The sequence below is a fragment of the Fukomys damarensis genome, unplaced genomic scaffold (genome assembly GCF_012274545.1).
Source record: "Fukomys damarensis isolate Sample0158 unplaced genomic scaffold, DMR_v1.0_HiC HiC_scaffold_3, whole genome shotgun sequence".
NCBI classification, from domain to species: Eukaryota; Metazoa; Chordata; class Mammalia; order Rodentia; family Bathyergidae; genus Fukomys; species Fukomys damarensis.
In genome coordinates, this window is record NW_022900915.1 from 44,235,593 (window position 1) to 44,259,005 (window position 23,413).

Consider the following 23,413-nt stretch of genomic DNA (forward strand, 5'->3'; position numbering starts at 1 on the left):
CCAAAAATATAACCTGTTCTGCCTTGTAAACTAATACTACTTTTTTAGAGTATAAGTTAGCGGTATCAATTCAAATGCAGAATGGTCTGGATTTGGACCATAATTTCTATATCTAGAAGTTAATCCTGAACAAAGACATGGACCCAAAAATGTTTGCAGCTTTTTCTTTTAAATTTGAGAAGAGCCCCTATGTGAATAAAGGTAGAAGTAATCAGTAATATCATTAAAATGAAATATTCTCCAGCAGCTAAAATTGAGGTACTAACAGAAAACTGCCAAAGGCTGCTACGTAAAAGAAACAAATTCTGTGCAATACCCAGATTTTCCCACATGAATGTCCTGGCACAAGTCTGCTGAAAGAGTTGACCTTACCAGAGCTGGTGTGGTCCCGTATTAGGCGTGGATGCTGTGGTGAGGGCTTTGGAAACCCACTTGTCCAGGAAAGCTTGGCTGAGGTGATCAGTTGAGCCCTTTCCTTGAAGGAAGCAGAACACCAGGAGCAAAGGAATTTCCTAAAACCTTCCATAAAAGGGAGAGACATCGCACAAAGAGGCAGAATGGGATTCACTACTGCTGCACAAAGATCGCAGACCACAGGGGAAAGTGGGAAGTGCTCTGCTGTGAACAAACTGGAAACTTAGCGCCAGAACTTACAGAACTTCAACATGGATCAGAGCAGCACAGCGCTGCCCAATTCCACTCCTGTCGTGTGGCCTCACCGCTGCTTGGCACTGTCGGGCGTTTCAATTGCTGACATTAAGAACGAAGGTGCATGTACACTTGAACTCAGCAGACGCCTCAGTAGGTAAATCCTGCCTACATTTACTAGTGAAGAACTGAAATGACAAGAAAATTTACTGTGTTAGACGCGTTTTCCCCCAGGGCAGATCCCAAGACCAAAATTCCAGGAAGACGGTTTTTTGGGCAGTCATACTAGAAAGTATCAGTTAGGGTATGGAAAAGTGAAAGAAAAAATAAAGCCAATCCCAGGTCAACAAGCAGGTTACCTACCATTGGGTAAGGAGCACCTTACCAGAGGTTCCTGGCGTGAGGGCAGAATGGGCTGGGGCTGTCCCAGGCCTCCCATATCCTACCCCACCAGTGGGCCGGACACCCTCAAGCTGCTAGGTGGAGTCCCCAGTATTTGCAGAAAGCTGCTGGCGTGCACAGGAACAATGAGTGCTGAACACAATCCTATGTGTTGGTGAGTGTGAGGCCTTCGTGCTTTCTACGTAGTACAAAAGTGTAAGGCCACACATGGTTTGCTTGAAATGGTTTATAGATTCAAGAAAGCAAACATGGAGACCCATATCAAGCATAGTGAGGGTTGGGCAGAGTGAGAAACTGGCTTGGGATATATGTTAAGTTGGAGGCAGCAGGTTTTCTGACAGTTTGATTTTAGTTTTAGATGCAATGAGTTTGAAATTCCTTTAAGAAAGGAAAGAAAAAGGGAATTTTAAAAATTAATGGGTGCAGCGACTACTCAGGTTGGAGCAGGAGGATCATGAGTTCAAGGCCCTCCTGGAGAACTTAGCAAAACCTTACTATAAATAAAAAGAGATGGAGGTATAGCTCAGCGGTAGAGTGCTTGCCTACCATGTCCAAAGCCCCTAAGTTCAATGCCCAGTATTAAAAAGAGAAGAAAAAGCAGAAATAATAGAACCATGCCTCCAAGCTTCTAAGAAGAAATGTATTTTCAGGATGGGAATTTAGCTCAGTGGTTCTGCTTCCTGCCTTATAAGTGCAAGGACCCGAGTTCAATCCCCAGTACCAGGAAAAAAAATTATTTTCAACTAATCTACACTCAGCCAATACTCAAAACAAGCAGACTTGGGCTCCCTCCATGTATCTTTTAGAAAGCCACTGGAAGAAATGCTCCAGCAAAACCAAGGAATAAACCAACCAAAAATAAGGCGACGATGGTTAACCCAAAACAATATTCCAGCTGGGTAACTGGCATAGCAAACAGCAGAAATATCAAAAGTTGCTGACAGAAAGTTGAAGTTCACTAAGGATAAAGCAAATATAAATGTAGATTGACAGGGTAGGCATGACTAGGAAGTTGTTAACTGGATTAGAAACATACAGGAAGTAAAACCCTAAAATGCTGTTTTTCTCAAGAATGAGTAATTTGGCCAGGCGTGGTGGCACACGCCTGTAATCCCAGCACTCGGGAGGCTGAGGCAGGAGGATCACTGTGAGTTCGAGACCAGCCTGGGCTACATAGTGAGTTCCAGGTCAGTCTCACTACATAGTTGGACCCTGATTCAAAAAAACAACAAAAAAAAATGAGTAATGTGTACATACTACTGTCTCGATGCTGTGATGGCTACCTCACCCCGAGACTGGTCACTATTTGGGGACAATATGAGAGGAAAAGACGAAAGTGGTGTGAGAGCTGAGTCTGCATCTGTCATCCCGGGAAGTCCCTGTGTAATGTATAAATTAAGTCATTCTCAGGAGAATGGGAGGTGGCTTGGGGACTGCTAGGACTTCTCGTGTAAGAGGCTTTTAGTAATTACATGTATAAATGCATGCCTTCACTTGAAAGCTGGAGAGCAATTTGGAAAGAACTGTGAAGGTGCCCAGCCAAAATCAGAGCTAAGCAAATGGGAAGAGCTCGTCCCTGTGAAGAACAGAAGTAAGGAGGAAGCAAGAGCAGGACACTCCACAAAAACTTCTAAAGCCATTTTCATGCATTTCCTGATTAAAATAATTTTTAAAAATTCAGTGGTTCCTCAGTACTCTACACACCCCACTTAAATTTTCAAGGAAACTTTGAAGCAGTGTGTCTCCACAGTCAGCTTAAAATAGAAAATGTGGGGCTGCGGATTTAGCTCAGTGGCGCCATGCCTGCCTTGCGAGTGCAAGGTCCTGAGTTCAATCCCCAGTACAAAAAAAAAAAAGAAAATTAATTCCTTACACATGGGTCACAAGGTAGCTGAAGTCGACTGTTAGGGAGTCACGGGGTCTGCTTTGCCCCTCTTCAAGTAGGAGAAAATGTCCTTTTCCAGATGGGCCCAGGATCTGCCCTTAACACAGGCACCCCAGCCACATCAGGCCTGCTGACCTAAAGCACTTCTACACCATAAAAAGAAGAAAAAGACTTTCCTATCCCAGGCACCCAAGTGAGGTGAAACAGGATATAAAATATGATAAATATGCATGTACAAGACTGGAGTCAGTTACGTGGTGAAGGTTAGATTCCTATGTTGATAATCTTAAAAATGTCAAGCTTTCATCTGTATAAGGAAAGCACATATGGAAGTTCTTTCATATTAGTAACTCTGATACCTAGGAAGCAAACTCAGGGATAGTTTCCACTTCACAAATGCACGTTTTTTTTACAGTTAAATGAATGAAACACTACAAAGCACCTGGCTTCATTAAGAAACACAATTCAGGCCTTTCCCGGTGGGCACCATTGATTGCCCCGATCCAGTGCCAGGAGGGTAGCCACAGGGGCGCCTCTGAGCAACCCCCCCATCCCCTGATTGTGCCAGTCCTTGGACGCACTCTGCAGAGGCATGGCTGGCTATAAAGGGAGGTGATTGATCCTATTGTGTTCCTGATTGTATCGATTGGGATAAGAGATAGGGATTGATTTGATGAGTTGTTTTCTCAATTATGAAAATGAGAATGTCTATAAGTCATTAGAGAATCAAAGGCTGGGACACAATGATATCAGGAAGATTTAATGACCCAGAGATTGAATCAAGGGCAACCCAACAGCAAAAATGAAGATGAGAAAACACCTAAGCAAGCCACAAAGACAGACTTCCAGTTCACCAATAGCAAACAGTAGAGCAAAGGAGGATGAAAAGTCTGATAGTGAACCTCCAGGACACTCAGAACTCACAGCACAGGAAGTAACAAAACAGATCAATCAAGCTCTAGAAAAATTCAAAACAGAAAAAATTTCCCAGATAACCATAGAGATGGTGAGCAAAAGACATGATTCGAGACTCCAGAATAGAAACTGACAAAAAAAAAATAGATGAGCTCAGGACCATGATAGAAACCATGAAATCCCAGAATAAGAAAGAAATGGAAACAGTGAACACCCAACATAGGAAAGAAATGGAATCCATTAAACAGATTCAAACAGATATCCAGGAGATTAAAAACTCTATTGGAAACATACACAACAGAATAAAAGATTACAAAGATAGAATCTCAGATATTGAAGACAAGATCACAGACAGTGACTGTGAAAAGAGAGGTCTTTTAAAAACAGTAAGGGAGCATGACAAATTGATCCAACAACTCCTAGATGATGCAAAGAAGAACAACATAAAACTGATAGGAATCCATGAAGTAGCAGAAGAAAGTGCAAATGACTTTAAAAAGCTGTTCACAAAATTAATGACAGAAAACTTCCCAAACAGAGGGGAAGAATTTGACATACAGATAAGCGAGACATATAGGACTCCAACTAGCCACGATCAAAAAAAATCTACACCTAGACATATAATAATCAAGATCCCAGAAACCCAACAGAAGAGCAAAATACTACAAGCAGTAAGAGAAAAGAAACAAATCACATGCAAAGGAAAGCCCATCAGAATCACAGCAGACTTTTCAGCACAACCCTCAGGTCAAGGAGAGACTGGAGTGAGGTATTTCAAGTCCTAAAACAAAACAACCTACAACCAAGACTGATGTATCCTGCAAAACTCTCTTTCAAAATGGATGGAGAAATAAGATACTTCCATGACAAAGAACACTTGAGAAACTTCATGAATACTAAACCAGCACTACAAGGAATTTTAAACAATATCCTAGAAAAAGATAATGAAGATCACAACACCATGAGGCCCAACAGAGCAATTCAAATAGCCAAGGCAAGAAACTAAAAGGAGAGGACAAAAAATTAAAGAGTCAACAAAAGAACAACATGACAATAATAAGTCAGTACATATCAGTTATAACCTTCAATGTCAATGGCCTCAATTCACCAATCAAGAGAAATAGATTGGCAGAATGGATTAAGAAGCAAAACCCAACAATGTGTTATATACCAGAAACACACCTATTGCAAAAGGAAGCCCATAGACTGAAAGTGAAAGGATGGAAAACAATTATCCACATGACAGGAGCCCAGAAAAAAGCAGGGGTAGCAATCTTATTTGCAGACAAAGTAAATTTCAAACCAAAACTGATTAAGAGAGACAAAGAAGGCCACTACATCCTTGTAAAAGGAACAATCCAAGAGGAAGAAATAACAATCATAAACATATATGCACCAAATATAAATGCCCCAACTATATAAAACAAATATTAAGTAATATGAAAAACCAAATAAGCACTAATACAATTGTAGTGGGGGATCTACATACCCCACTATCACAAATAGACATCATCTAGTCAAAAAAATCAACAATGAAATACTAGAACTGAACCAAGCTTTTGAACTCATGGATTTATTAGACATCTATAGAGTGTTCCACCCCACAAAATCAGAATATACATTCTTTTCAGCTGCACATGGGTCATTCTCCAAGATAGATCACATACTAGCTCACAAAGCGGGTTTGAATAAATGCAAAAGAATTGAAGTTATTCCCTGTATACTATCAGATCACAGTACAATAAAGCTGGAGATCAATAGCATAAGAAACCATAGGAACTTCACAAATACATGGAAATTGAACAACACTCTCCTTAACAATCAATGGATCACAGAGGAAATTAAAGAAGAAATCAGACAGTTTTTACAAATAAACGAAAATGCCAAAACAACATATAGAAATCTATGGGACACAATGAAAGCAGTTCTACCTGGAAAATTCATAGCACTGAATGCCCACACTAGGAAAATAGAACAAGTTCAAATAAAAAACTTAATGATGAATCTTAGACTCCTAGAAAAACAAGTGCAAGAAAAACCCAAAGCTCGAACATGAGAGAAAATTTTAAAGATTAGAGCAGAAATCAATACAATGGAAACTAAGAAAATGATACAAAAAATAAATGAATTGAAGAATTGGTTTTTTGAAAGACTAAATAAAATTGATAAACCCTTAGCAAACCTTATCAAAAAAAGGAAAGAAAAGTCTCAGATCCATGCAGTCGAGAATGAAAAAGGTGAAGTCACAAGAGATCCCACAGAAATCCAGAGGATCATTAATACCTACTATGAGAACCTGTACTATATAAAATGGAAAACACAGAAGAAATGGACAGATTTCTAGATACTTATGAATTACCAAAGTTGAACGAAAAAAAGCCCAGCCTTATGGATTCACTGCTGAATTTTATAAGACATTTAGAGAAGAACTACTGCAATTACTCTTCAAACTCTTCAATAAAATTGAAAGGGAAGCTATACTTCCAAATTCATTCCTGGAAACAATTATCACTTTGATTCCCAAACCAGGGAAAGATGTAGCTAAAAAAGAGAACTACAGGCCAATCTCCTTAATGAATATAGATGCAAAAATCCTCAATAAGATACTAGCAAACAGAATACAGAGAATCATCAAGAAGATCATACATCCTTACATTGGATTTATTCCAGGTATGCAAGGATGGTTCAACATACGTAAATCAATAAATGTAATACACTATATTAACAAAGTCAAGGACAAGAACCACATGATCCTCTTGATAGGTACAGAAAAAAGCATTTTACAAAACTCAACACCCATTCATGATAAAAACTCTGCAAAAAATTGGAATAGATGGTCTATATCTCAACTTAATAAAGGCTTTCTACGAAAAACCAACAGCCAGCATCATATTAAATGGTCAGAAACTGAAAACCTTCAAATTAAAATCAGGAACAACACAAGGATGTCCACTATCACCACTCCTCTTTGATATAGTTCTGGAAACATTAGCTATAGCAATTAGACAAGAGAAAGAAATAAAAGCAATAAAGATAGGAAAGGAAGTAGTTAAACTGTCATTATTTGCTGATATGATATTCTACAATGAAGACCCAAAAAACTCCACTAAAAGACTGCTTGACTTAATAGACACTTTTAGCAGAGTAGTTGGATACAAGGTCAACACCCAAAAATCAACAGCCTTCTTGTACACAAATAACAGACTCACTGAACGAGAAATTAGGGAAACAATTCCTTTCATGATAGCACCCAAAAAAATGAAGTATCTGGGAATCAATCTAACAAAAGCAGCAAAAGACCTCTACACTGAAAACTACAGCACTCTGAAAAAAGGGATCAAAGAAGATATAAGAAAATGGAAAGATATCCCCTGCTCCTGGGTAGGAAGAATCAACATAGTGAAAATGGCCATACTATCAAAACTGCTTCAATACCAATTGAAATTCCAACACTATACTTCACAGAACTAGAAAGAAGAATCCAAAAATTCATTTGGAACCATAAGAGACCTAGAATAGGAAAAGCCATCCTAGGCAACACATGGCAGCGGGTATAACAATTCCCAAACTGAAACTATACTACAAAGCCACTGTGATAAAAACAGCATGGTACTGGCAAAGAAACAGACCTGAGGATCAGTGGAAAAGACTGGAAGATACAGAAACAACTCCAGATGTACTCATCTACCTCATCTTCAACAAAGGAGCTGACCATCCCCACTGGAGGAAAGACAGCCTCTTTAATAAATGGTGTTGGAAAAAACTGGATCTCAACCTACCAAAGATTAAAACTAGACCCTTATCTTTCACCATGCACTAAATTAAAATCAAAGTGGATTAAAGATCTAAATATTAAAACAGAAACACTAAACTTGCTGGAAGATAAATTAGGCAGAACTCTGGAAGACATTGGCATAGGAAAAGACTTTATGAACAAGTCCTCAGTAGCACGGGAACTAGCAGAAAGAATCAACAACTGCGATCTCATCTTATTAAAAAGCTTCTGCACTGCAAAAGAAACCATTAACAGAACTAAGAGACAACCTACAATGTGGGAAAAAATTTTTACCAGCTGCTCCTCAGACAAAGGACTATTATCTAGAATATATAAAGAAAAAACAATCAGCCCCCCAAAATATAAAGACCCAATTCAAAAATGGTCATCTGAAATGAACAGACATTTCTCAGACAAAGAAGTAAAAGCAGCAAGTAAATATATGAAAAAATGTTCCACATCACTGGTCATTCAAGAGATGCAGATGAAAACAACACTGAGATTCCACCTCACCCCACAAAGAATGGCTGCTATCAAGGAATCACACAATAACAAATGTTGGTGGGGTTGTGGGGAAAAAGGAACCCTTCTCCATTGTTGGTGGGAGTGCAGACTGGTGCAACCACCATGGAAATCAATATGGAGATACCTCAAAAAGCTAGGTTTAGAGGTTCCATTTGACCCAGCCATCCCTCTGCTGGGCATCTTTCCAAAAGAATTAAAAGAATCATACCACAGTGATATATGCACACCAATGTTTACAGCGGCACAGTTTGTAATAGCTAAAACTTGGAAACTGCCCATCTGCCCATCTGTTGGAAACTGGATAAACAAGATGTGGTTTTTCTATAAAATGGAATACTACTCAGCCATAAAGAATGAGAAATTAGAGTCATGGATCCATATTGAGGATATACTCCTAAGTGAAATACAAAAGTCACACGTGTAAATACCGAATAGTTTCTCTGGTGTGAAAAACTATAATAGTACACAAGACCCTAATGGGATAATTAAGAGTGTGAAATAGGAAGAAAAGGGCTAAAGGTTCAGGGAAAGGGGGAAGGGTAGGGGCATGGAAATAAGGAAAAAAATATGAGAAAATGAAAAAATGGAAATAAAGAGTTTGTTAATGGGGAGGGGAGGAGGGGGTGAAGGGAGCGCAGGGACAAGGGGAAAAAATGAGAACCAAGACTTGTCACGTGAAGTTACAGGATCCCAGTAATGAATGTAACTGTATTGTAGACCTAGATTGTACCAATAAACTCAATAAAAAAAGAAAAAGAAACACAATTCAGTGAAAGAAAGGTTGGCAGGCCAGCTGCTGAGAATTACCTTCGCAAGGCTAAAACTTGGAAAGAGGTGTTCACTGAGGGAGAGATCCTCACCCAGCCGGTGCCGGGGCGGATGAGAGGTGAGTGAGTGCTGTACCTCACTGAGGGGAGCAGAAGAACCTGCGAGGCCCACAGTCGCTGCCCTACATGTCGGGGACCACTCTGATCACCCGTTCCCTTTCCCAATCTACAGTCACAGTCCGTCAGAACACTTCTTGGAATAAAGGGGGAGCAAATCACCCTGTGGTTATTTTCATGCTGTAGTCAGTAATCAAATTTGAAAGTGAATCAGAAGGCAAAGGTTACGTGCCTCCTGGCTTTGCCCCAGGAGCGGGGACACAGGAGACCAGGCCCAGTGGAGCAGTGCTCAGCTCAGTGGAACCAGGGACAGGAACTTCCGGGACGATGGATGGGGGGAGTTTCTCCAGCACCCACCAGCCGATGTCAGGAAGAACCAGATTTACTGAACCGGACTGGCTCACGGCCCTGGGCCTGGTCCTCTCCTAAGAGCTGGGATCAGGTGCCCCAGAGGACCTGCAGAGGCTGACAGCCACCAGCATGGCCAGGCCTCTTCGCACTTGAGAGGGGACTTGGCAGCAGTCAACTATGGACTGCTTTTCCGCCAGCATTTTACAGTGAATACTTGAGTCTGAAAAAGAGCGTGAAGTCACCCAGTGCCAAACCCAGGGAATAAGGTGCATGAGGATACAGTGTCAGGTTTTTATGAGCTGCCTTTCCACTGGATGGAGCCCATCAGCACTGTTCACCATATTTTTATCAATTTCTTGAATTCTCATTCTGGGTATAGGAGATGTGGGTGGATGGCTTGGAAATGTATCATGTTTCTGGGGAGTACTTGAAACCAAAAGACACAAGGAGTTCATGTTAATTGTTCCTAAATAATTGTGAGAAATATAAGCAGAGTTTAAGTCTTCTTTGTAGAGAACTACACTTTCAGGAGTGGCTCACTCATGGGCAGAGATCAGAAGTTGAATTACCTCCTGTTGTAGTCAGGGCTTGCAAGGGAATAGATTTAATACAGGACACATAATTTATAGGGTTATTTTATAATACTCACCCAAAAAATCAAATGCACAGGAGTACGAGAGTTCTGTCCACACACTAGAGACTGGAAGAATCCAGCCAAGGGCCCGGGTCCCACAGCGATGTCCTGCACAAGTCCAGCTGAAGGCCTAGAGCCCACGGCATTGGCTCATGCCTGTCCATATGGCGGATCTGCACCTGGAAGGCCCAAAGGTCAGGGGTGGAAGCCAGAAAGCCTGAGCTGGTGAGATGAAGGATTTGTGCCACCAGGCTGAGGGATCTGCCCTGGAGCCAGGAAGTGACGCTCAGGGTGAAGATCAGAGCTCCCCTGACAAGAATGGCAGCCAATCCCAGCAACAGCGAGGCCCTGAGCTCCTCCTCCTTGGAGGACGACCAAGTTCACATCAGGAAAACCAGCCCCGAGGCAAGCTTCTCCAAGAAATTCAGCAGCAAATGAGCGTCCTCTCCAGGTTTCCTTTTATGCCATTGGCAACAATACTCAGGTGTGTTTTCCACGCCCAGAACCATGCTGACTCAGCTCAGCTGGATGCTCCAAAATGACCATTAGTTAGTCCTCCACACCTCCTTTATCACAAATGGAATGCATAATCCCATTCTTCATACATGGAAATACTTTTATCACACGAAGCCTTTTTTTATTTAAGAAAAGTGCAAATTGGCCTTGAATTTTAGTCCTACATTACCTATTCTCATGGTCTGAGTCATTCCGCTTGGGAAAGATGTTCTTTGGCTGGAGGAGATCTTCATGCTGGGCCTCTCTGTTCAAGGACCAAATGGGCCCCTAGAGCAGGGGGTGTAGCCTTCCCACAGTTCAGTCTCCCACTGCCCAAGGTGGTCCTTGTACCAGATGTGAGGCAGAGGGAAGACTCACACCCTACATTGTCGCGAGCCGCGACGTCAGGATCCTGCCAGCAGGTCCTAAACCTGAAAGGACGAGGACAGAGAGACGGGAGGCACTTTTCTTCTCATGTTCCTTGCTTGCTTTATTACAGAACCTCTCCCTTTTATACTCTCCAGCTGCATGGAAGCGAGGGCTGCACGGGAGCGAGGGAGTGAGGGAGCGAGGGTACCGCCCACACATTCCAGAGGGAAACAATAACAACCATTATGGGTTACATCTGCTACCAGCTGAACTCACCCGTGGCTATGGGCGAGGGCACGGATGCCAGCGAGGTGACTCAAAGTTCAATCATGGCTAGGCCTGTGTCAAGGCTCACCATAATGGCTCGCCATACTACATGTCCTCTGTTATCCCCAGGCTGCTGCACAGCCTAGATATCTGTCCCACTTCATCAGAACTTGGTGGCCTTGGGACCAAATGAAGAATGCTGTCAATTTGCTGAATACAGGCTCACAGAGAAGCAGAACACGGGCTTGTCTACATTGGGTTGTCCTGAATTTCCAGCTCAGAACATTGGCCCTGGGGCTGGGATGTATCGGTGTGTGTTTGTACTTAGAGGTGAGCTTTGCGGAACTGGCCGGTCTGAATCTGCAGTGCAGCCAACAGCCTGGGAACCCAGCCAGGTGTGCATGTTATAAACTGGAGACAGAACCCGCATGCTTAATGCTTAATGCACAATCAGATGAGGCCCCCAGTAGTGTGGCAGGCCCTTTCCTCACGGTCATTGATCGTAGGTGTTAACCACATGTGCAAAATACCTCCACAGCAACACCTCTGATAGTGCCTGGTTAAGTCTGGCCAGTTACACAGAAGTCTGAACCTCCCAGGACCCAAGTAACTGAGGATGCGACTGCTGCGAGCCCCCTGGAATGCCTTTCACATCAGAAAGCGTCTTCGGGAACAGAGACACATTCTCCAGCACTGAAGTCGTGTTTGCTGATCCATCAGAAGGCCTTTTCAAAAATCTAAACCACCAGCATGCTGTGGTTTAGTCTAATTCTGGAGATTTTTGCTCTATGGCTGGATTCTTTCTTTCTTTCTTTCTTTCTTTCTTTCTTTCTTTCTTTCCTTCCTTCCTTCCTTCCTTCCTTCCTTCCTTCCTTCCTTCCTTCCTTCCTTCCTTCTTTCTTTCTTTCTTTCTTTCTTTCTTTCTTTCTTTCTTTCTTTTTTCAGACAAGGTCTCTCTATGTAGTTCAGGCTGGCCTCCAACTCAGGGTGAGCTTCCTGCCTCAGAGTGCTGGGATTACAGGCGTGTGCCACCACACCTGGCTTGTGGTTGGATCTTGATTCCCAGCAGTGTAGTGATTTGTTTTCAAGATTAGATCACAATGAAAATGAGCAGGAACTTTTCAGATCTCTCTCTCTCTCTCTCTCCCTCTCTCTCTCTCCCTCCCTCCCTCTCTCTCTCTCTCTCTTCTGCAAACCCAGCTGTAACGGCACATCTCACCCTGGCGGTTCATCTGCCATCTGGACACCTGCAGCTCCCAGAGTTTGCTTCTGAAAATTACATCTGAGAATATCCAAACACCTGGCTTCAGCTCTGCAAACTTTGAACAATAACATACATTGAAGCTGTTTATCGAGTCTGTTGTTTTTCATAGCCCGTGGCCTGCGTGCAGCTTCTTGGAAATGTTGATTACAAGATAAGCTCTTTTCAGTCAGTTTCAAAAGGTGACCCCAGGCAGGGAACCAACAGGCACGAGGAAGCATCTTTTCAGAGATGGAGAGGAGGAGGCGCTGTGGGGCCGGCCACTGTCACTGCCATGTCCCAGCAGGCTGCCTCCGCAGGCAGATGCATGGGGTGGGGTGCACCGGGAGCTCGGCGTTCTGTTTCACTTTTCAGCACAAATGCTAAGGCCAGGCGAGGGCAGGAAAACAGCCAGCTTCCCCGCAGCCAACCTTCAGATCGGCCTTGAGTCCTCCAAGTAGAGCTCGTAACTGTCTTGCTGTGGGAAAGCACAATTTGTACCTAGAATATATTCCCAGGTATCAAAAGGCGTCGTGCTGGGGAAAGCCATTATCCTGGCATTTTTGGCATGGTGGCAGCCTCGAGACTGGTGGTGTGGGGGCCCCTGTGCCGGCGTGGCCTCTGTCCTCCATCCTTGCCAGGGTACTGGTCAGAGGGCAGCCGTGATTCCCTAGGGTTTGGATCCCAGCTGGCAAAGCCCCTTTGTGCTTTCTGGGGACCTAGAGCTGGTCCGGCTGGAATTGAGGGGCCCTGGTTTCCTCACGGGAGGTTGCTTCCGGTTCACCCCACAGCGGTAGCTTTTCTCCTGGCCGTTACATTTCATGTGCACACTTTTCTGCTAACATCTGAACGAAGACAATGACCCTAACTCTGAAAGTGGAACAGCATGAGGCTCAGAGAAGGCACATCACCTGGGGACCTCAGAAGATCCCCATAATGGACATGGAGACTCCGACTCACTTACCCCAGGGCAGGTTGCAGGGTCACTGACTTTCATCAGAGAAAGACAATTTTCAGGATGCGTTAGTAAGAGGCATGCATTTAGGCAGAATTTAAGACTACAACTCAAAGAGCAAAACTTGAATAACTTTTGTGTCCTAATGCTTCAGTTTTTCTTTGAAAGTGCCACTGCAATATCACTGCTTCCCAAGGCGCCTTTGTACCTCTCTTTACTTCTTGTATCTCTGGGACATTTGTTGAAATCCTTAGTTTGCAGAGCAAGCTCTAGTCACCGCCTGCACTGGGGTGGGGCCAGTCAGACTGCTGCAGATACAGCCACACCCTGTGTGCAGAGGCCTCGCTCCTCAGCTCAGCTCTGGGCTCAGAACTTGTGCCCAAGCAGGTGGTCCTCCCGCCTGCCACCCACCGAGACAAGACGCCCCCTTTTCCATTCCTTTGTTCAGATCCCAGAAAACTGCTTAACTCAGGCCTTCTGACAGCAAGTTATACACTGGCCTCATGTATGACAAGGCCCTCCCCGGTCCTTTGAAGCCACCTATCCCCCCTGGGAATGAGGTATAGCCATACAGCAAGGCAACAGGTAAGGGACACTCCCAACACAGTGACACCATCATCACTGTACACAGAACCAGAAAAGCATTACTTGCAATCTTTCATTTGAATCTGGTGCTGTCCAAAGGACCAATCAGAAGATACTCTTTCCAGTCCTTCATTTGCATATGGCCACAACCAATCAAAGGCGCTGCTCCTGATCCTTCATTTACATAGGGTGGGGGGGTGCAGTTTGCACCTGGTGTAACCAGGTGAGTGCTTGCCACGACGACGTCCCAGTGCCTTGTCTGCATGAGGGAGACAGCTGTAGTCAGACCCAGGGATGATCTGATTACACATCACAGAAGAGCCCAGCTTCCCAGGTTCCACAGTGAGCAAGAGAAATGACCGAAGAGTTAACACTACATAATCCGTAACCTGGATGTTTCTGCACCCTGGAACATCTTAGGGTGCCCTCCACAGTCTCCATCAGCCCCCCACACACACTCACAACTACAACCACTCTGACTGGATCACACTGAATTCCTTGTCTTGTGCTGGACTTCACGAGACTCTGTTTTGGTGTCTGACCTTTTACTTGGCATCACACCTATCAGATTCACTTTATTTTTGTACGCTTTGGTTCTTTTTAAAACAATTGTGTAGTACTGCATTGCATGAACAGAGCACAGCATGTGTGTCCATTCTCTTGGTGCCTGGCTGGGACTGTGAATATTCCCATACTCATGCCTAGGACACACAGTACTCTTCTGGGTATAACCTGGGAGCAGAGTTAGTGAGTTCTCAGATAACCAGATGTTTAGCTTCAGTAGACACTGTCAGTTTTCCCAAGTGATTGTACTAACTTTACTCCAAAAATAATATGAGCTTAAATATTTTCATAACCAAAACTTCATTAATTCTTACATTTGTCATCTCTTTAATGGCAGCAATTTTAATAGATGTGTGTTTCATTTTGGTTTTAATTTGTATTTCTCTGATGACTAATAATGGTGCTCTCATTTTCATGTGTTTATTAGCCATTTGGATATCTTTTTTTGTGAGGGTCATGTTAAATCTTTTGCCCATTTCCTGGGGGGGAGCTGGATTGTCTTCTTTGTAACAGATTTGTAGGAGTTCTGAATATATTTTGGATATGTGAGAGCTTTATCAAATATAAGCAATAAAGCTGTCTTCTCAATCTGTGGCTTTCTTTTGATTTTCTTAATTCTACATTCTGATTTTCTGATGAAGAGACTTTTTATTTTAATTAAGTCATTTATCTGTGGGTTTTTTTTTCCAGTTTTTTTGGTTTTTTGTTTTGAGACAGGGTCTCACTGTGTAGTTCAAGCTGGTCTTACACTCACTATGTAGCTCAGGATGACCTCGAATTCACAGTGATCCTTCTGCCTCAGTCTCCTGAGTGCTGGGCTTACAGGTGTGTGCCACCACATCTGACTTTTTTTTGTTTTATACATATTTCCTCCCAAACCCAGGAAGAATTTGATCCTGCATTTTCTTTTAGAAGTCTTGTTGTTTTACTTCACACAACAAAGTCTGTGATCCACCTTAAATTATTGAATACAGTGTGAGGTAGAAATCAGGATTTTCTGTCTATTTTATATCAATATCCCATTACTCCAGGTCATCTGCCTCAAAAGCCATTTTTCTCCTTGGACTGCTATCGGAGACCCCTGCCGGGGATCCCAATGTCCTACTCAGTGCTACAACACAAGGCAAGAAGAAAGACATAGAGATAGAGTTAAGAGGAGAAATAGGGAGCCGGGATGGTAAAGGCATAAGCAAGCAGCAAATACCCTGTCCAGCCAGAGCCGCTGATATTTATTGGTGACACAATCGTTGTTATGTTGGGGGAAAGGGGCTACCTGTGGTTGTTAGGGATTTGTTGCCAATGCAGTCAAGGCTTGTGAAGAAGAGACACAGCATTCTTGTGTCTGGGTAAGAGTCACTTGGCTTTGGCTGAGTCACACATAGGCTTTGGTCAGACTCACGTCTTGAAACAAGTTGACTGTGGGGTTAACTCTTTACAGCTTGTTGTGCTTATAGCTTGCTTCGGGCGTAACCAACAGAGCAGTCCCCCACAGACCACAGGGCTGTTTTCGTCGTTATGTCAAGCAGCTGTTTACCTTTGGGTCTGCACAAGGACTCTTACACTGATCCATTTTTCTTTTCTGGACACCACACTACTTGAATACTTCAGCCTTATGGTAAGTCTTACGGTGTAAGTCCTCCAGATCTGTTCCACAGCATTGTCCAGCCTCGCTCTGCACGGTGAGTGCGGCAGGAGTGACACATTGATGTGACCACGGTGAAGTCACACAGCACTGCAACCTCTGTGTGCACAGTCTCGCTCCCCTTACAGGCTTGGAAGAAGCCGCTGCCCTGCGGGACCCACAAGACCAGGTGCGGCAGTGGCCTTGGGCGTGAGCAGAGGGCGGACTGCTTCCAGGTGACACCAGGGAGGCACTGCAGCCTCAGTCTCCCCATCCTGAAGAGCTGGACTCTGCCTGGCCTGCGTCTGCCTTGTATTGGACGTTGCGCGCGTGAGCCACAGTGAGACCACAGTGGCCCCTTGTGCTCTGTGGGATGCGGTGCCCAGACCCTGGCCCTCAGACCCTGGGATGTAACAAGTGTGGGCTGCTTTAAGCTGTTTGGTTGTGGCACAGTTGTCACGCACCAGTGGAGAGCTGCCCGAGACAAGGGCTGAGTTTAGCCACCCAGCCGGCCTCGGGTGCCGGAGACTTGGTGAAGCACTGTTGTAGGTGTTTCAGAGGACATGAACAATGAGCTTGGTAAACCAAAGAGCACACTGTCCCCCCTCGTGTGGGTGGCCTGGTCCCTTCAGCTGAAGGTCTGATAGACCAAAAATGGTTACCTTCCTTAGCAGGAAGGAGTTTCTCCTGCCTGAGCGAAATCAAGTCAAAAATCCATCCCTGGTCCACAAGCCACGCTGGTCCTTGGGCTTCTTCAGAGAGTGAGCAAATGCCCTCAGGTATTCTGTGAGCCTTCCTTCGTGGTCACAGAAGACTGGGGGCCCGGTTCTGAAGCCAGCAGGTGCAGGGGACAGAAGAGAAAGGGCTCCTAGGAAGGTGCCCCCACACCCTCTGCCCACCTTCATCCGTGGCTCTCCGTAACGAATGCAGGATTCGGAGCACGCAGTGGATGCTGCTGTTAGACAAAACCGTAAACCTGCCCTTTTGCGGCAGATCCGGGCTCTACACCGGCTCCTGATGCAGCCCGGCCTTGACCGTGGTCTGTCCTCTTTGTGGGCTGCTCCTGCCGCAGCGTTAGAAGATAAACATCAGCCTTCACAAAGCTCACTGTTCCAGATGGCCTCTCATCCACGTCATAAAAGACGAGGCAGTGTGTTTTAGTTGAAAATAATGCAGAGATGCTCTTCTGTGTTCCCAGCCAGAGGCAGCGTTTGGCCTGGCCCTTCCCTCCTTTCCCGCAGAGAGCACCCCGGGGAGCCTGGAGCAGCCTCCAGATTTGGGTTTTCAGTTCCTCACCCTGCTGCTACTGCTGCTGCTGCGCCTAACACCCGGCGGTAAAAGCCTGGCTTCTGAGCCCTGGGAGGGCCCGGGCCGCAGGCTCTTTGTTGCTCTGGTGAAGGCTGAAGGAAACTGAAATGCACCACCGGGAAGAAGAAAAGCCCTGAGCTGTGACACATGCGGACAGCGACAGCCCAAAGTGCGGGTCTGGAAGGAGGCCAGGGCGGGAAGAGCGCAGAAGGGCGCAGGGACAGCCGAGGAGCAGGGCAGGGCAGCAGGGCAGGGTCCCTGGCAGCGGGACTCTGGCTGCCTGGGCCCCCGGGGTGCATGCCAGGATCTGAGCCCAGGCCACGTCCCTAGGGCGGTCCTCCGTCCGTGTCCTCCGCCCCACTGGCCGCTCCCTCCCGCTGCTCTGCAGGGCCCCTCCCCACACCTGGCTCCGAGCAGCGGAGTCTCTGGCAGCTCTGGGAAGAAGCCCTGCACACCACCATCCCCACACGGAGCCTGGCTCAAGACCCTGCCAGTGACCACGCTGAGCCAACCGGCCCATGGACTGAACTCTAATTCTTGCCTAAGTCTGCGAAGACACTTCTGCTAGACTTAGTTTTGCAAGTGTGATGCAGAAAATTTGGAAGTCAGACATAATGAAGAGATGCAAATTTAAATCTGATCTATTACTAGCTTTAAATACATTACAAACTATTTTATATCTGAGAGAAGAGGATGAAAAAGAAATTCAGATACCAAGAAAGAATCTTGCCAGACATGAAGGGACACACCTATAATTCCAGCACTCAGAAGGCTGATGCAGGAAGAGCCTAGTGAGCTCAAAGCCAGCCTAGGCTTACAAGAGTTCAAGGCCAGCCTAAACCCCATAGTAGGGACCCAGTCTCAAAACACAGCAGCAAAAAGAAAATCTTACAAGTTACAAATTTTGCTGTTAGTAATAAAAAATCATTTAAGGGGCTGGGGATTTAGCTCAACAGTTCGGTGGCCTGCCCTGCAAGCGCAAGGACCTGAGTTCAATCCCCAGTACAAAAAAAAAAAAAATTTATGAAGCTGAAAGATAAATTTGAGGAAATCTTAGCAAAACTAGAACAAGGCTGGAAGTGGTGGCCCACACTTGTAATCCCAGCACTCAGGAGGCCGAGACAGGAACATTGCCACAAGTTTGAGGCCAGCTTGGACTATATAGTGAGACCCTGTCCCAAACACACACACCCCAAACAAAACAAAAATAGAACAAAAAACAGGTTAATAGGAAAGATCTTAACACTTATGATTTTTTTGTTTGTTTGTTTGTTTGAGACAGGGTCTCACTATGTAGTTAAGACTGACCTGGAACTCACTGTGTAGTCCAGGCTGGTCTCGAACTCACAGCGATCCTCCTGTCTCAGCCTCCCAAGTGCTGGGATTACAGGCATGCACCACCACGCCTGGCTTAACACTTATGATTAACCTAAGGGGATTAGAATGCTAAAAATTGGAGATCCCAAAATTAGAATACAGAAAACAAAAACAAATAAATTATCAAAGAAATAAGAAAAATTTCTAGAATCGTAAAACCAGAGTGTTCCTAATAGAAGGTCATATCACTAGCCAGGCAGGATCTTAAGTTTGAGGCCTGTGTGGTCTACATAGTGAGACCCTGTCTCAAAAATCCCAAACCAAAACAAAATAATAACAAAGAAGGACCTACCACTGAAAGCACAGCAGAAACCTACTTAAAGGCCACGTCATGACAGATTCTGAAGATACGCGCATATTATCGTAGGACGTGGAAGAAACTGAAAGTCTGTATGTTCAGGCAGGGCTTCACCCTGGCTCGGAAGCACAAAGGCCTTCCCTTTCTCACACGGGTCACTCTCCAGCCACTGAGGGCGTAAGGAAACCAGGGAAGGGCTCAAAGCCCGGCCACAGTCATGGCTTCTGCAGTGGAGCCCTAACATGGACGCAAGGTTCCCTGGCAGGGAGGCCGGGCGCAGAGAAGGACAGAGCAGCACCTCTACTGGCTGAGGCTGGGTCGGTCACCAGGCACAGCACTTTCTCCACGTTCTGGAGGCCTGGAGTCCACGGTGAGGTGCCTGTCTCGGTCCAGGGAGGGCAGCTGGCCGCGTCCTCACCTAGCACCATGTGAAGCTTCTTTTCTGAGGGCCTTGGTTTTGTTTGTGGCTTAATCATCTCTTAAAAACTTCTTAAAATCATCACAGGCCAACTCCTGAATTTTGGTGGGGACACATTTGGGCCTGCATGTAATTTGGAAAACTGCCTGGCACCAGCAAATGTCTTAATGTAATTTCCTTAAGCTTAAAAGGTTTCCTACATAAGCCCAGCATGGTGGTGCAGCCTGTAATCCCAGCACTCAGGAAGCTGAGGCGGGAGGATCACCATCAGTTCAAGGATGGCTTGGGCCACGTGACAAATTCAAGTCCAGCCTGAGCACCATACTGAGACCCTGTGGCAGACGTCCCTGCCCAGTACTAGCAGGCTATGAGTGGTACGTGCCACTTACCTCCAAAATCCAGCTATGTTGTCTGATATCAGGAGTCAGACTGAAGCCCTGTGTGACTCAAACGGGCCTGTCAGATGGTGACTGGGAGAGCACAGCCCCTCCCTCAATGGCTGCCATGGCAACCTAGGCCTTGATCTGTGAAGTGGCAGGGCTCTGCTGAGTCACGTGCGGCTGAGGTCAGGGTGACCCCAGTTAAACCCGTTCCCCTGAATTATGGCTTCTCACTGACCCTGTGGGTCGCTTGCTAATTGCACCTGGTCCCAGTACTCATTTCCTCTGTCCTAGCAAGATAAGCAGCGCCTCCTCCCCGACAGCCCTGGCTGGCGCCATCATGCCAGGTGTTCGGCAGTGATTCACTAGATGCCTTCGAAGCTCCCCAGCTCCCCACTCCTTCCCACGATTGTGTTCAAGAAATACTGGATGTGCTTGAGGGCCTTTGCTTTGCTGCCATCAGCAGCACTGACCAGGACCCAAGACTCAGCTTCTCCGCTCGAAGTCTCGCTTCTGAATGTCCTTGAATTCGCCTTGGGCTGTGGTGGCTCACAGGAGGCCAAGGCCCAGAGCAGAGGACCCGGTAACGTCCCCTTCCCTTCTCCCTACAAGACCCTGTCTCAAAAACAAACAGATGGAAAATCCCCCTCATAAAGGACTGACTACAAAAATTTACCAACACTGCGATTAAGTGAAAAAATTGTATAAAATGGCCAACCCTAGTAACCACGAAATTAAAATGTTGTAACGGTATGTTTTTATTAATGATTTTTTGCTCACTCAGAATTTTTCCTAGTATTGTTATATTGGCTTTCAAATTTTAAAAAATAAATTCCTTTCTTTTACCTTTAAGATACTTGGCCCCAAGGACACGATGGTGGCTCTAATTCACGTTGTTTACTCTGCTCTTCATGTTCCCTTTAGTGCGAGGAGCAATAACGGGAAGGGCTGTTTAAGCTCTGGGAAGCTGAATAGAATAGCATTTGAATGACAGCATATAATTACAGATCACAAAGGACACGGTACAAAGTGTACCCGATTCCACCTCTTCCAACCTAGCAGAGAGCAAAGTGCCTTCTGGAGATAGGAGATTAATAAAATGGGAAGGAAATAATAATTTTTGGAGCAACATTTTCTTAGGTAGAGAGAGCTATCACAACTAGAAAAATGTTTGCTAAAATTTAATAAAACCTATACCACTCATTATGAACTTCTCAAGTCTGATTTCATTGAAATTTACCTTTTATTTCCATTTTATTGTTTTCCAAAAATGTTTGTCCAAGCTGGGCATGGTGGTGCACACCTATAATCCCATCCTGTGGAGAGCTGAGGCAGGAGGGTTCCCGTGAGCTCCAGGACAGCTTCGGCTACACAGGGAGACCCTGTCTCCAACCTCCCTAGAAAAAGTATATCTGACAAGCACCCACCCGGCCAACTCTCCTGTGGGAGAGGGGTGAGCTCAGGGGACCCTAGGAGAGGTGAGTAAGGGCCCGGCCGTTGGAAGAGAGCAGGACAGCACGGTCAGACACCAGGGGCTCTGGCTGCACTCAGCACACTATGCGCCCCCCTCCCCGCAGATGCAATAGGGACACACACACACACACACACACACACACACACACACACAGGCACCAGAGCTTCGGGAGTGGCTCCCCCTCCTGGCCCTGGTGAGTGGCTTTGCCCCAAGGCACTGGTCAGGGAGCAGGGAAGGGAAGGACACTCCTCTCCCTCCCCACGTCTCAGCCCCTTCCTTTCTTCCATGCCACCCAGGGCACAGCAAGGTCCAAGAGAAATCCTAGGTGGAAATCTCTGTGCCTAAGGTGATTCTCTCCTTCCAGTATCTCATTAGTTCTCCGGAGGAGTCCGTGGAGCTACTCTGCATAACGTGTAAAACACGGACCCCAAACTGAACAGCACCCAGACGCCCTCCTCGAATCCCAGCAACTAAGGAGGCCAAGACAGGAGGATCACGAGTTCCAGCCCAGCCTGAGCCACTTAGCAGGCTCCTGCCCCAAAATAAAAATAAATTTTAAACAAAGGGGTGGGTGGTGTAGGTGGGGGGGTAGTGTTCTGCCACAGGGCAGGTTCCAGCTGTCCCCCTCCACACTGGTGGCCTCTGTGGGTGCTGAGGGTGACAATTCCACAGGCACGGGGACACCCTAACGGAGGGGAGAGAGGCTTACCTGCCGCAGCCCCAGCCTCAGCTGGATTCACAGAGGTTTGCAAAAGTCAGACTTCCCAGGTTTGGGCAGTTTAAAATGAAGAAGAGAAGGCCATTTTAATTCCTAGGCTCCCTATCTGTGCACCCCGGGGAATGAGAAGAGAAATTCATGTGTGGCCCTGATTCTGACCCTGCCTTGGATTTTATTTTTGTGGTCCTAGGGACTGAATCCAGGGCCTTTGAACTGAGCTGCATCATCAACCGTTTTTCTTTCTTATTTTTGAAGCAGGGCCTCCCAAGGTCAGTACATTACTAGGCTGGGATTGAATTTGCATTCCTCCTGCCTCAGCCTCCCAGAGTGCCTGGATGACAGGTATGTGCCCTCCTGCTGGGCTATTGGTTCACTTCTTCATTCCCTCTGCACAGCCAGTGCCCCTACTAGGTTCCAGGAGCTGAGCCAAAGTGGCAGAGATGGCTGCAGCCTGGTTTCTGTGGCTGGACCCCGGTTCCTGCAGAACTAGGTGCCCAAGGCTGTGAGAGGGCTGCAGGCATGCACCTGGACCCTGCATTCCCAGGAGGCTGAGCAGCACGGCGAGGGCTGATGTGCAGATGCCTGGGGCCCAGGGACAAGGCCAGTGGGTTTCCGGCGAGGCCTCCGCCTCCCCCATCTCACTTTCTACCCAGGAGAGCAGCTCTGACCTTTCTGTCTGTAACTCAGCAGGAGCCCTGGCCAGTTCCCCTGGGAAACACGGATGAGGTCAAGGCCCCAGGAGTGGCCGGGAAGGGCCAGAGACGGGGACTCTGGCCTCCTCCTCACCCCACGATGCCTTTCCTCGGCACACTTAGGGAGAAAAATTGGACACCTTCACACTGCTCCTTTCCTTTGCCTTGGAAATGGAAGTCTTGTCGGAAATCGTGAACAAGAAAATAAATGCTCATCCCAACCTAAAACAGAAGGGGGAGGGAAAACCAAGCCCTGCTACCCAGGTGAGTATCGCCTGCAGTGAGTAGAAAGTGCCACACTGCTCACCTGGCTGGAAACCCAGGAGCCATCTCTCCGTGTGCCTCCCAGTGAGACAGCTGGGGAGCCCGGGCGCTCTGGGGCAGCGGTACGAACCTGTGTGCAGGCGGCAGCACCCTCTGTCCACGGCAGGAGCAGCCCCAGGCTGCACCGGGCCCAGGGCGCTCTCCTCTGTCAATGCCATCCTCCCCCCGCCCTGTAATGATGGCGTGAACCTGCCAGCCTGCCCTGTCCACTTGTCCCGGCCTCCTCCTCTGCCCGGGCCCATACCTAGAGCATTCTTTGGACCCTGCCCTCCCGCCCTGGGATGCTGGCCTGAGACTGCACAAGCTATT

At 46.2% G+C, this 23,413-nt stretch overlaps 1 long non-coding RNA gene across 1 annotated transcript; it reads right to left on the reverse strand.

Moving 5' to 3' along the window:
- Window positions 1-445: 445 nt before the first annotated feature.
- LOC104875451 lies at window positions 446-19,979 on the reverse strand. Its single transcript, XR_784063.2, has 3 exons — window positions 19,906-19,979; window positions 655-836; window positions 446-519 (listed from the first exon to the last, which is right to left on the reverse strand). It is a non-coding gene; the product is annotated as an uncharacterized LOC104875451 (long non-coding RNA).
- Between the last annotated feature and the right edge of the window lie 3,434 nt (window positions 19,980-23,413).